This window comes from Schistocerca cancellata, chromosome 5 (assembly GCF_023864275.1).
Source record: "Schistocerca cancellata isolate TAMUIC-IGC-003103 chromosome 5, iqSchCanc2.1, whole genome shotgun sequence".
Classification (NCBI taxonomy): Eukaryota; Metazoa; Arthropoda; class Insecta; order Orthoptera; family Acrididae; genus Schistocerca; species Schistocerca cancellata.
Genome location: NC_064630.1, coordinates 90,727,919 through 90,740,217, shown reverse-complemented (window position 1 = coordinate 90,740,217; position 12,299 = coordinate 90,727,919).

Sequence of the window (12,299 nt, the reverse complement as noted above, 5' to 3'; positions counted from 1 at the left end):
CAGACGAGATAAACGAAAACTGCCTGAAGGAGCTTTTTGCGATCCAGCAAGAGGGGTACCACGATTGCTTTTGGAAGTGGAAACGGCTTTGGGAGCGGTGTATCGATTGTGGAGCAGAATATTGCGAAGGAAGCCATACTCAATAAGTAAAAGGTAAGTGTAGAAAAATGTTGTACATAAAGTTCCGGAAATTTGGAACAGATCTCGTAAATTTCTTTGATGATACGGATGTGGTGGTTCGTTTTCTTTGTAAGGCAACAGATTTTGCACCTTACATGATGCTAAATCAGTACTAATACACCGAATAATAATTGATAATTGGCCCACCGGTAGGAGAGAAGTTGTGTGTGTCATGTCAGACTGACGAGATGGGCTCAGAGGCTGGAACACGACCGGAACCCCTAAGGAAGGTGTTTATGTCATGTCAAACTAACGGGATGGCCGCATCCGGAACCCTTTTGTCGGCTGGCACTTCAGACTACCAAAGACGTTCGGAGAGGCTGGGCCATCACAACAAGAAGCGAGAAGACACTATATGCTAAAGAGAGAAAGACGATTTCGCGCCAAAGTGGAAAATTTGCGGAAGACAGTGACGGGATTGGCGGCAACAGTAACCGTGGGATAATTCTTTGTCGTGGTTGGGTACAAAAGCGCACAGATACATGGAAGTCTGTGTCGTGATTGGCTACCAACGTGCACGGATGCATGCGGCGAAGAACGGCCAGATTGCAAAAACTCTAAAGGAGGACTTTTGGGGCCGGCTGTGGCGGAGAGCAGTCGCGGTGTGTGGCTGCCCTGCTTGGAGAGCGTGGAGAGAAGTAGGTTGGAGAAGTTACCGGCATTGAGTCCAGTGGTTACTCTCCAAGTCTGAATAGTTTAGAGCATACGACTCCACACACGTAGCATTATCTGTTCCTCTAAGGAGAGAAACAGATTTGTACTAACTTGTGGTGTTCATATACAATATGAAGTGTACCTTTGCTGCCGCACACATTAGTCGACCAACTACTCTTGGCATATGTACAAGTAGCTTGAGTATTGGCTAGTGACGGACACCGCAACTGAACACATACGTACAGGAGTTTACGGGTGCAAACCACGTCCACGTTGGAGATTAATACCAAGCTCGCTCACGGAAAAGACGGCATCACGATGTTGGCTGGGCCGACCGTCGTAATCATCACGGACAATTACGGTGATAATAGCAATCATCAGCCGAAGTAGGGCACTGTAATTCTAAATGAGTTCGTATTCCGCTATCTCTTTGACTGGCGTTCTCTGAGTCTGTCCGTTCAGGCAGAACTGCAATGGAGTCACTTGCGGGTTCATTGTTGACTTAAGTAGTTAGGAAAAGAGGATATATTGTACCAATGATAGGCTAGTTAGGTTAGCGAGTGTATTGTATTGTCATGTTATTCTAGAAGTATTGCTTTTCTGAATATTTGGTATCATATGCTAATCACCGCATTATTGATTTTATAGCTAGCAATCACCATATTTTTGTTTAATAATTAGAGTGTAATGATAATTTCTATGTAAATGATACTGGGGGCATAACCGCGTCTTTAAACAGAGCCAACTTAAGTCAGATAGCAACTCAAGGTCGACTAAGACTACCAACAGATATTTTTCAATATATCGATAATTTTATAATAAATCCCCCATATGTTGCATCTTTATTTTTACTGACACTGGCGGCTGACGTAGTCGGCGACATGCTGACCACATGTACCCGTACTGCGTCGTAGGCAGTAGTATGCCAGTGGGAAAAGGCCCAAGGCCGATTCCGTGGCTGCTGCTGAAGGATCGCGACCACTCTAGTATTACACACCAGCTTCCCCTTAATCAGATAGTCGAGGCTGTATCCTCACGATACAAGCAGTTGTCGGGGTGTGGCGGAGCGCAGAAGGTTGTGCGAGCAGGCGGTGGCGAGTGTCATCTGCAGCGAGCGACACAGTGTTCCACTGTGCAGGCCGCGCTGTGTGGGCGGCGGACCGGCGGGGTTTGGCGAGCGGCGCAGCCAGTCCGGGCCAGAGGCTTCGGCCGGCGCGCCGACAGATATCCGCGCATTTCCATAACAGAGGCCGCTGCTGCGAGGTCTGCTGCATATGCAGCCCACACACCCGCCGCCCACCTGCCGGCGAGGCCCGCCTGTCGTCTGCACGCCCCGCGCAAACTGTTTATCGGAATTGCAAAGGGCTAACTCGCCCTCCGCCTCCGGTGCCGACCTCTCTTTCCACCGCCCCCTCCCCACCCCCACCCTCTACCACGAGGTGGCGCTCTGCAGGTGGGGAGCAGCGCAGGGAAGTGGGTCGTCTCCTACCTTGCGACTAAATTGCCGGAAACCGGCATCTGTGGGCCAAATCCGCCTTCAAAAAGACTGCGCACTGAGAGAGAAATCTCCGAAACGGGAAAAAGAAACAGCATGCTAATTCTCTCTCACACATTCCCTATCTCTCTTCGCTTCTGTCCGTGGCAGCACGGCATACTCATTCCGCCCGCTCCTTCATCCTCTTTTTTGTGCCATACTTTTTCTCAATAAGAAGGCGTTTCCATGCAATAACACGGGCGTTGGCGCAAGCGGAGAAGCTTATTTTCCAGAGGGTGACAGCTACGATTTGCACTGTCGTTTGCAGGAGACTCTGTATACCAAGTAAAAACTTTTCCTGACGGTCCAGTTTGTTGAACAGATTTTCCCGCAGCTGTAAAAGCGCCTAATGCGTCTAAAATGTCTTAAAATAAAGGAATATAACGACCCAACGGAAAACTACTGTCAATGTTTAACTCCTTCATTATAAAATACTCGCCTAAAAACTGACAAAACACGTGAGCGATCAGTTTAGCATAATGTTTAGTGAAAGTAGTCATCACTTTTTAGAGGCTCAGCGACCGTTGGGAATTAATGTGTATCATCTTTGTTTGACACTGTCCACTATCCTTTTTCCACTCTGACGGCGAGGGCGCTTTTTTCGTCTGATGGAAACTCGTCGGAAGTTTGTGTTTGATAATTCTTTTGAGCCCAGCTCAGAACGATTGCACTGTTTCCATCTGACGATGAACATCTCAAAATGTCCTAGTGTGCTGAAGGAAACTATTAACACTGTCAGTACCGGCCCAATACTTGTCCAAGGCCGAAGAATGCCGTCAATTTCAGCTCTGTCCGAAGATTAAAACTATTTTCAACCATTGTGTCTTCTTCAAGATGCAGCTATGAACAGAATCCTGTCTGATATAACATGGACAAACTACACTCCTGGAAATGGAAAAAAGAACACATTGACACCGGTGTGTCAGACCCACCATACTTGCTCCGGACACTGCGAGAGGGCTGTACAAGCAATGATCACACGCACGGCACAGCGGACACACCAGGAACCACGGTGTTGGCCGTCGAATGGCGCTAGCTGCGCAGCATTTGTGCACCGCCGCCGTCAGTGTCAGCAAGTGTGCCGTGGCATACGGAGCTCCATCGCAGTCTTTAACACTGGTAGCATGCCGCGACAGCGTGGACGTGAACCGTATGTGCAGTTGACGGACTTTGAGCGAGGGCGTATAGTGGGCATGCGGGAGGCCGGGTGGACGTACCGCCGAATTGCTCAACACGTGGGGCGTGAGGTCTCCACAGTACATCGATGTTGTCGCCAGTGGTCGGCAGAAGGTGCACGTGCCCGTCGACCTGGGACCGGACCGCAGCGACGCACGGATGTACGCCAAGACCGTAGGATCCTACGCAGTGCCGTAGGGGACCGCACCGCCACTTCCCAGCAAATTAGGGACACTGTTGCTCCTGGGGTATCGGCGAGGACCATTCGCAACCGTCTCCATGAAGCTGGGCTACGGTCCCGCACACCGTTAGGCCGTCTTCCGCTCACGCCCCAACATCGTGCAGCCCGCCTCCAGTGGTGTCGCGACAGGCGTGAATGGAGGGACGAATGGAGACGTGTCGTCTTCAGCGATGAGAGTCGCTTCTGCCTTGGTGCCAATGATGGTCGTATGCGTGTTTGGCGCCGTGCAGGTGAGCGCCACAATCAGGACTGCATACGACCGAGGCACACAGGCCAACACCCGCCATCATGGTGTGGGGAGCGATCTCCTACACTGGCCGTACACCACTGGTGATCGTCGAGGGGACACTGAATAGTGCACGGTACATCCAAACCGTCATCGAACCCATCGTTCTACCATTCCTAGACCGGCAAGGGAACTTGCTGTTCCAACAGGACAATGCACGTCCGCATGTATCCCGTGCCACCCAACGTGCTCTAGAAGGTGTGAGGCAACTACCCTGGCCAGCAAGATCTCCGGATCTGTCCCCCATTGAGCATGTTTGGGACTGGATGAAGCGTCGTCTCACGCGGTCTGCACGTCCAGCACGAACGCTGGTCCAACTGAGGCGCCAGGTGGAAATGGCATGGCAAGCCGTTCCACAGGACTACATCCAGCATCTCTACGATCGTCTCCATGGGAGAATAGCAGCCTGCATTGCTGCGAAAGGTGGATATACACTGTACTAGTGCCGACATTGTGCATGCTCTGTTGCCTGTGTCTATGTGCCTGTGGTTCTGTCAGTGTGATCATGTGATGTACTGACCCCAGGAATGTGTCAATAAAGTTTCCCCTTCCTGGGACAATGAATTCACGGTGTTCTTATATCAATTTCCAGGAGTGTATATGTGTTCATGCAGGAATTTTGCTACTACCAAATCGATACGTGATCACTTCTTTCATAGTATATATGAAGGGCTTATTTCAGTAGTGGTTTAAGTCCATTTTTGTTCATATTGAGAGACAGAGTCCTAAAGTTAAATGAGCGCTGAAATATCTGCATTTGAGATACCAGAAATATTCAATCATATGGCTTCTTGTCAGAGATGAACCTTTCTTTCTGTTTGGCTCATTAATTTCAGAAGCATTATAGACAGAAAAGTACAGGTAACGCACTTGTACCACCATTGAAATAAGTCTTTCATATGTAGATGGACTTAAAGGGAGCTCAAGATACCGTGCTTTAGTCGACTTTCCACTGCCAGACAGATGTATTAAACAAGTCCAAAATTTAATTTACAACACTAGACCTATATAGTCAGTCCCAATTACGAAGCAGTGAAATGAAGTAATTTTAAAAATTACGTGACATGTTTACCATGTTTACCATAGTGTTACTGATCCTTTTATCTCATGAACATTTTCAAGGGTTGTCCTGACTAGTTTGCTAAATTGTCGAGTATGGTTTCTGTAATGATTTTTTACGCATAATGAAACCGCTTGATTATTATTGAGACTTTTAAGAATATATTTTTGAATTTTACGTTGGAAATTGGATTCCCGTGCAACCAATCAGCAGCACAGGCACCAGTAAATACGCTTCCGCACATTAGTGAACAGTTGCAGGGCGCGCGAGGAAAAGAACCTTCAATACTCATGTGAGGGTTGACACGTCCCTATACCAAAAGTTAGCCGGTCATAATTAGTACCAGCTCTCCATTGCGATGATACTATGTTTTATATCCGCGGCAGTCAATAATTTGTTTGCTTTTGACGTACAAAATACATTGCCGTAACTGCTGATGTACAACATTGGCCACTTTGAATAGACGTTCACAGAATGGAGTGGATTGCAGTGTATTGCTTTCAACCTTCCATCAGAAATATTGCGCTTTTACTTCGCATTACTTTATTTTTTGCAAGTAATGAAACGTCATAACGCGTCAGCGGACTGCAGGCATGGTCAGACGACAGAAGGTATTGCCTTTGAACTGCATATAACGTCACCAGAAGCGGCAAATAAATAAGCCTACCGGCCTTTAGATGTTGATAATGTCTGCGCGGCATAAAACATGAAGTCACGTACATAATGAGAAAAATTTGAATAGTTTTAATATATTATAAGCAAAAAGAAATTAACGAAAACAGTGGTGCTTGCAAAGAGATATACTGCTGTATCTGGATCATTTTCAATAGACTGTAAAGTCGTCACGGTATTTGCAATTAGAAAACGAATCCGTTAGCCTACGAGGAGGTAGACTCATAACCACGAAATATCATCATCTTCCTCTACTGATCCACTGGGCACTTACTATGTTCTTTCAGTACATCATTTTGAAGTATTGGCAGTAAATTTGTCACTCGATAAACTATCACCGTGTGAAATGTACGAAGTCTCAAAAATACTTTCAGCCATTATTCAGCTTCAATGAAATTATTTTATAGAGCAAGCAGTAATCGTTCATATTCCATCAGAATGTCTCACAATGAAGCAAATTATATAGACCTAAACGTAATGGTATTCTGAGCGTCATCCAATCAATATTCATATCACATATATCTCTTTCTATATTTACAACTATACTCTGCAAGCAACCATATAAGGTGCAGCGGAGGTAACTTTGTGTAACACGGTTACTTCCCTACTTGCTTGTTCCAATAGTGAGCGGGAAGAAGGGTCGTTGGTAAACGTGGCAGGCTCATTCTGTTTAATTTTACCGTCGAGGTTTTATTTCGGGACGTATACTTTGCAGAAAAATATTTATATAGCATCGTACGCTTTTGAAAACGGGTAGCTCCTCTGTGGACATCCTCTACTCTCTCAATCAGTCCTATCTCATAATGACACCAGTCTGACTAATAATATGGAAGTATCGATCGAAGGAGTGTTTTGCAAACTACGTCTTTCGTGCGAGACTAAACATTCTGAAGATTCTTCCAATGAATTTCAGTGTGTACTCTTTCTTACGATTACTTTTATGTGTTGGTACTATTACGTGTTCGTACACTTTAAACCACTGTTTCCGGTGAATTTACTTACGTGACTTCACTTATGGTGTATCATACAGTAACAGATAGTTCCATGTATTTTTGCGTAGTACGCTGCAACGGGACATTCTCAATCTAAAAGCATGCTAATTGGCCGAATTATCTAACATGAATTAATTAGAGACCCACCAAAATAGTGGATTAGGAATTCAATGACTATTAATGAAACAAGAGTAACAAGAGTAACAAGCAGTTCGGTTTACGGCATTAAAGTGACTTGTAAGTCACCTGACAAGTAATGATAATTCTAACGTAAAACCTTGACGCACCTGACAAAAGCGTCTGGTGTAATATTCTAATAATCTCTTAAAAGTAGGAAACAATTTCAGTCGTAAAGCTGCACCGTGATAGTCGTGATGTTAGTACGAAAGACAAGTGCTAAGAGAAGGAATGCGTCGCATTTGTGGTCGGAGTTGGAGGGAAATTGGTCATTTGAGACTGAAAACAAGTTTTCAGAGTAAAGCTTATGAATACTAAAGCCCTGTAAAAATTAGTGGTTAGACACTGGACTCGCATTCGGAAGGACGACGGTTCAATCCCGCGTCCGGCCATCCTGATTTAGGTTTTCCGTGATTTCCCTAAATCACTCCAGGCAAATGCCGGGCTGGTTCCTCTGAAAGGGCACGGACGACTTCCTTCCCCATCCTTCCCTAATCGGATGAGACCGATGACCACGCTGTCTGGTCTCCTTCCCCAAACCAACCAACCAACCAACCCTATAAAAATTACTTTACCGTCCCTACTGATCACCTTGCTGTCACAACTCTGTCAGGTTATAGAGCATAGCTGCTCTCCCGAGGGCTGACAGATCGTCACATTGTGCTTCCTGATGGCAACATAAAAAGTGAAAAATGAAGATCATTAACGGCTGACAGTCAAAGAACTAATATGGATTTAATTTCTCAGTGTTGATTAATAATTCCGATCTAAAGGGTCTTTATTTTATATTGTATTAGTGACGGGACAGTTTTGGAAAAAACTGTCGCCTAACAATGTTATATTTCTTTATCTTGAGCGGGTACTGCCAATTCCCACCTAGGTAGACGCTGAGGTTCAAAAGTGACACTTTAGTCACAAAGTGAGATATCGCAGGGCCATTCGCTCGTTTAAGCATACCGGACAAGTAAATAGTCACGCTGATAACGCTTAGTTCCATCACTGGCATTCACAATGGGCGCACGAAGAGAACACGGCAAGTGCCATCACACCGAGTTTCCAGGAACTTCGCTCAGTGCATGAGGGGTCAAAACAGGCGAACATGTGTCTCGTCTTATCCGTATAGCCCCGACTGTTTCTGAGGGAAAGAAAACGATGGTCAAACTTTCCAATTTCGAGGTACTTTAGGTCCATTATACCCATGACGTCTTGGTACATAGTGTTGGCTCAGTTGTTAGCCTCTCGTATTCTTAATTTTGTTCCCATTGTTCGAAACCCGACTATTGTTTTTATATATTTCAATTTAGTTATTTTCATATATTTACCTATGCCTGTAGTAGATTACTACACGGATGTTTCTTGTCAAATAAGGGGATGCAATGGCTTTATATTAATTGTAAAGGTACAGCTGGATATCACTGTAAGTGTCACACTTTTGCTATTTGATATACAGGGTGTTACAAAAAGGTACGGCCAAACTTTCAGGAAACATTCCTCACATACAAATAAAGGAAAGATGTCATGTGGACATGTGCCCGGAAACGCTTAATTTCCATGTTAGAGCTCATATTTTAGTTTCGTCAGTGTGTACTGTACTTCCTCGATACACCGCCAGTAGGCCCAACTGAAGGAAGGTAATGTTGACTTCGGTGCTTGTGTTGACGTGCGACTCATTGCTCTACAGTACTAGCATCAAGCACATCAGTACGTAGCATCAACAGGTTAGTGTTCATCACATACGTGGTTTTGCAGTCAGTGCAATGTTTACAAATGCGGAGTTGGCAGATGCCCATATGATGTATGGATTATCACGGGGCAACAGCAGTGGCGCGGTACGTTTGTATCGAGACAGATTTCCAGAACGAAGTTGTCCCGACAGGAAGACGTTCGAAGCAATTGATCGGCGTCTTAGGGAGCACGGAACATGCCAGCCTATGACTCGCGACTGGGGAAGACCTGGAACGACGAGGACACCTGCAATGGATGAGGCAATTCTTCGTGCAGTTGACGATAACCCTAATGTCAGCGTCAGAGAAGTTGCTGCTGTACAAGGTAACGTTGACCACGTCACTGTATGGAGAGTACTACGGGAGAACCAACTGTTTCTGTACCATGTGGAGCGTGTGCAGGCACTATCAGTAGCTGATTGGCCTCCAAGGGGGACACTTCTGCGAATGGTTCATCCAACAATGTGTCAATCCTCATTTCAGTGCAAATGTTCTCTTTACGGATGAGGCTTCATTCCAACGTGATCAAATTGTAAATTTTCACGATCAACATGTTTGGGCTGACGAGAATCCGCACGCTGTTGTGCAATCACGTCATCAACACAGATTTTCTGTGAACGTTTGGGCAGCCATTGTTGGTGATGTCTTGATTGGTACCCATGTTCTTCCACCTACGCTCAATGGAGCGCGTAATCATGATTTCATACGGGATACTCTACCTGTGTTGTGGTGTAGTGCAGTATCTGGACGTGACTTGTAGGCAACAAGTTGTTGGAAGTGGCAAGCTGAAATACTGAGCCATGTTGGCTCTGTAGCTGCCCATAATTGCGTAAATGTTGGCGGTGCAGGATTTCGCTCACGAACTGACCTCTCGATTAAGTCACATAATGTTCTATGTAATTCATCCCGGACAATCTGGGCGGCCAATTCATTTGCTCGAACTGTCGAAAACATTCTTCAAACCAGTTGCGAACAATTGTAATCCGGTGACATGAAGAATTGTCACCCATAAAAATTCCATCGTTGATTGGGGACACGAAGTCCAAAAATACCCATTTCCAGACAATGATCGGTTCTGTTGGACCTGAGAATCCAGTCCATTCCCTGTTAACACAGCCCATACCATTATGGAGCCACCACCAGTTTGTTGGCAACTTGGGTCCATGGTTCCGTGGGTCTGCACCGAACTCGAATCGTACCATCGCCTCTTACTATTACAAATCGGGACTCATCTGACCAGGTCAAGCTTTCCCAATCGTGTAAGGTCCTACAGACACGGTCACGAGCCCAGGAGAGGTGATGTTACCTGTAAGCAAAGGCACTCGCGTCGGTCGTCTTTTGCCATAGCCCATTAATGCCAAATTTCGTTGCACTGTCCAAACGGATACATTCGGCATACGTCCAACATTAAGAGCGGTGATTATTTTACGTAATGTTGCTTGTCTGTAAGCAATGATAACCAAGCAAATGCGGCTGCTCTCGCTCGTTGGTGAAAGTCGTCGCTCACAGCGTTGTCTGTTTTGAGAGATAATGCCTGAAATTTGGTATTTTCGGCAGTCTCTTTACACTGTGGATGTCGGAATATTAAATTCCCTAACGATTTCCGAAGTGGAACGTCCCATGCTCCTAGCTCCGACTACCATTCCATGTTCAAAGCCTGTTAATTCACGCCGTGTGGCCAGAATCGCTTCGGAAATCTTTTCAAATGAATCACCTGAGTACAAATGACAGTTGCGTCAATGACTTGTGGACGAGACAGTACCGCCATCTCCTACATGTTCATAACGCTATCCCACGCCTTTTTTGTCACCTCAGTGTACAAATACTTGTAATGGTATAATGTGGTGCCGAAACCATAGAACCTGGACTGTGGAACAATGGAAGAAAGCAATTTGGTCAGATGATTCTTGCTTTATGCTGTTCCCAATTTCTGGCCGAGCTTGCGTACTAAGTGTGAAACATGGCGAGGAGCCATAGCGTGGTATTCCATTAGCCCCATGGTCATTCTGCAAGGTATCATGTCACCTTTAAAGTCAGTACCGCCATTAGACTGTTTTTTAATTTGCAGTGTTACATTTACACGATCATGATTTAGGCTTCAAAGTGCCATTATCAAGTGTTTTAAGTGTTTTACAGTGCCTGAGATGGCATACTGTCGTATTTATATTAGACACATTGTCTAAGGGTCAATATTTGTGGCAAAGCCTACCACTTTGTTATATCACTGAGTATATCATCTTCACTCAAAGACAGTCTAATGGCGGTACTGACTTTAAAGAAATAAACCGCGTGATCAAAAAGTCAGTATAAATTTGAAAACTGAATAAATCACGGAATAACGTAGATAGAGAGGTACAAATTGACACACATGCTTGGAATGGCATTGGGTTTTATTAGAACCAAAAAAATACAAATGTCTGACAGATGGCGCTCCATCTGATCAGAATAGCAATAATTAGCATAACAGGGTCTAATAAAACCCCATGTCATTTCAAGCATCTGTGTCAATTTTTACCTCTCTATCTACATTATTCCGTGGTTTATTAAGTTTTCAAATTTATACTGACTTTTTCATTACCCGGTATTATGACTGTGGCCCCACATTATGAAACAATTATTGTCAAGTCACCGGTTGGCTAATCAGGTGCATGCCATGGTACAAAGTTTGTTTCATAACGGCGATGCTTTGTTCGAAAACGACAGGGCCGCTTTCGAAACAGCTCAGATAGTCCCAGACTGGTTTTGTGAGTGTGACAGTGAATTGTCGCATCTGCCCCCACCCAGATCTCAAAGGTATTGGTCCTTTATGGTCTACTTTGGTGAGAAGTTTAATAACCTGTATGAAGACCTGGAGGTGCTAACTTAGTTTAAACGAAACAGGTTATCTAGAAAAAAGTTTTTTATAGCGATCTCGACTATGAATTTCGTCTTCACCAACTGCGACATAATCTCGTGTACAAACAGTGATCCAGTACTGTAAAATGCTTTTTTATTCCAGTCTCTCATCACAAATGAATTCTTTAGATCATGACCGGTTTCAGTTTGTAATGACCATCTTCAAATCTTTTTTACACCATGTCCTAAAGTGATACGGCCATAATGGCATCGTCAAAACATAAACATTTAAATCTTGTTGACGATGCTATGCTCATTCTATTTATATGTTTTGACCATGCCATTATGGCCGTATCACTTTAGGACATGGTGTAAAAAAGATCTGAAGATGGTCATTACAGACTGAAACAGGTCATCATCTAAAGAATTCATTTGTGATCAGAGACTGGAATAATAAAGCAATTTCTTCTTCTTCTGAGTGATCACTAAAGATCGCTCCTACGCGCTCAACATGAGTAAACTAATGGTAATGCTGTGTGTTTTTGGTGCTCCCTCGTGGTCGTGCGGTAGCGTTCTCGCTTCCCGCGCCCGGGTTCCCGGGTTCGATTCCCGGCGGGGTCAGGCATTTTCTCTGCCTGGTGATGACTGAGTGTTGTGTGATGTCCTTAGGTTAGTTAGGTTTAAGTAGTTTTAAGTTCTAGGGGACTGATGACCATAGATGTTAAGTCCCATAGTGCTCAGAGCCATTTGAACCATTTTCGTGCTCCC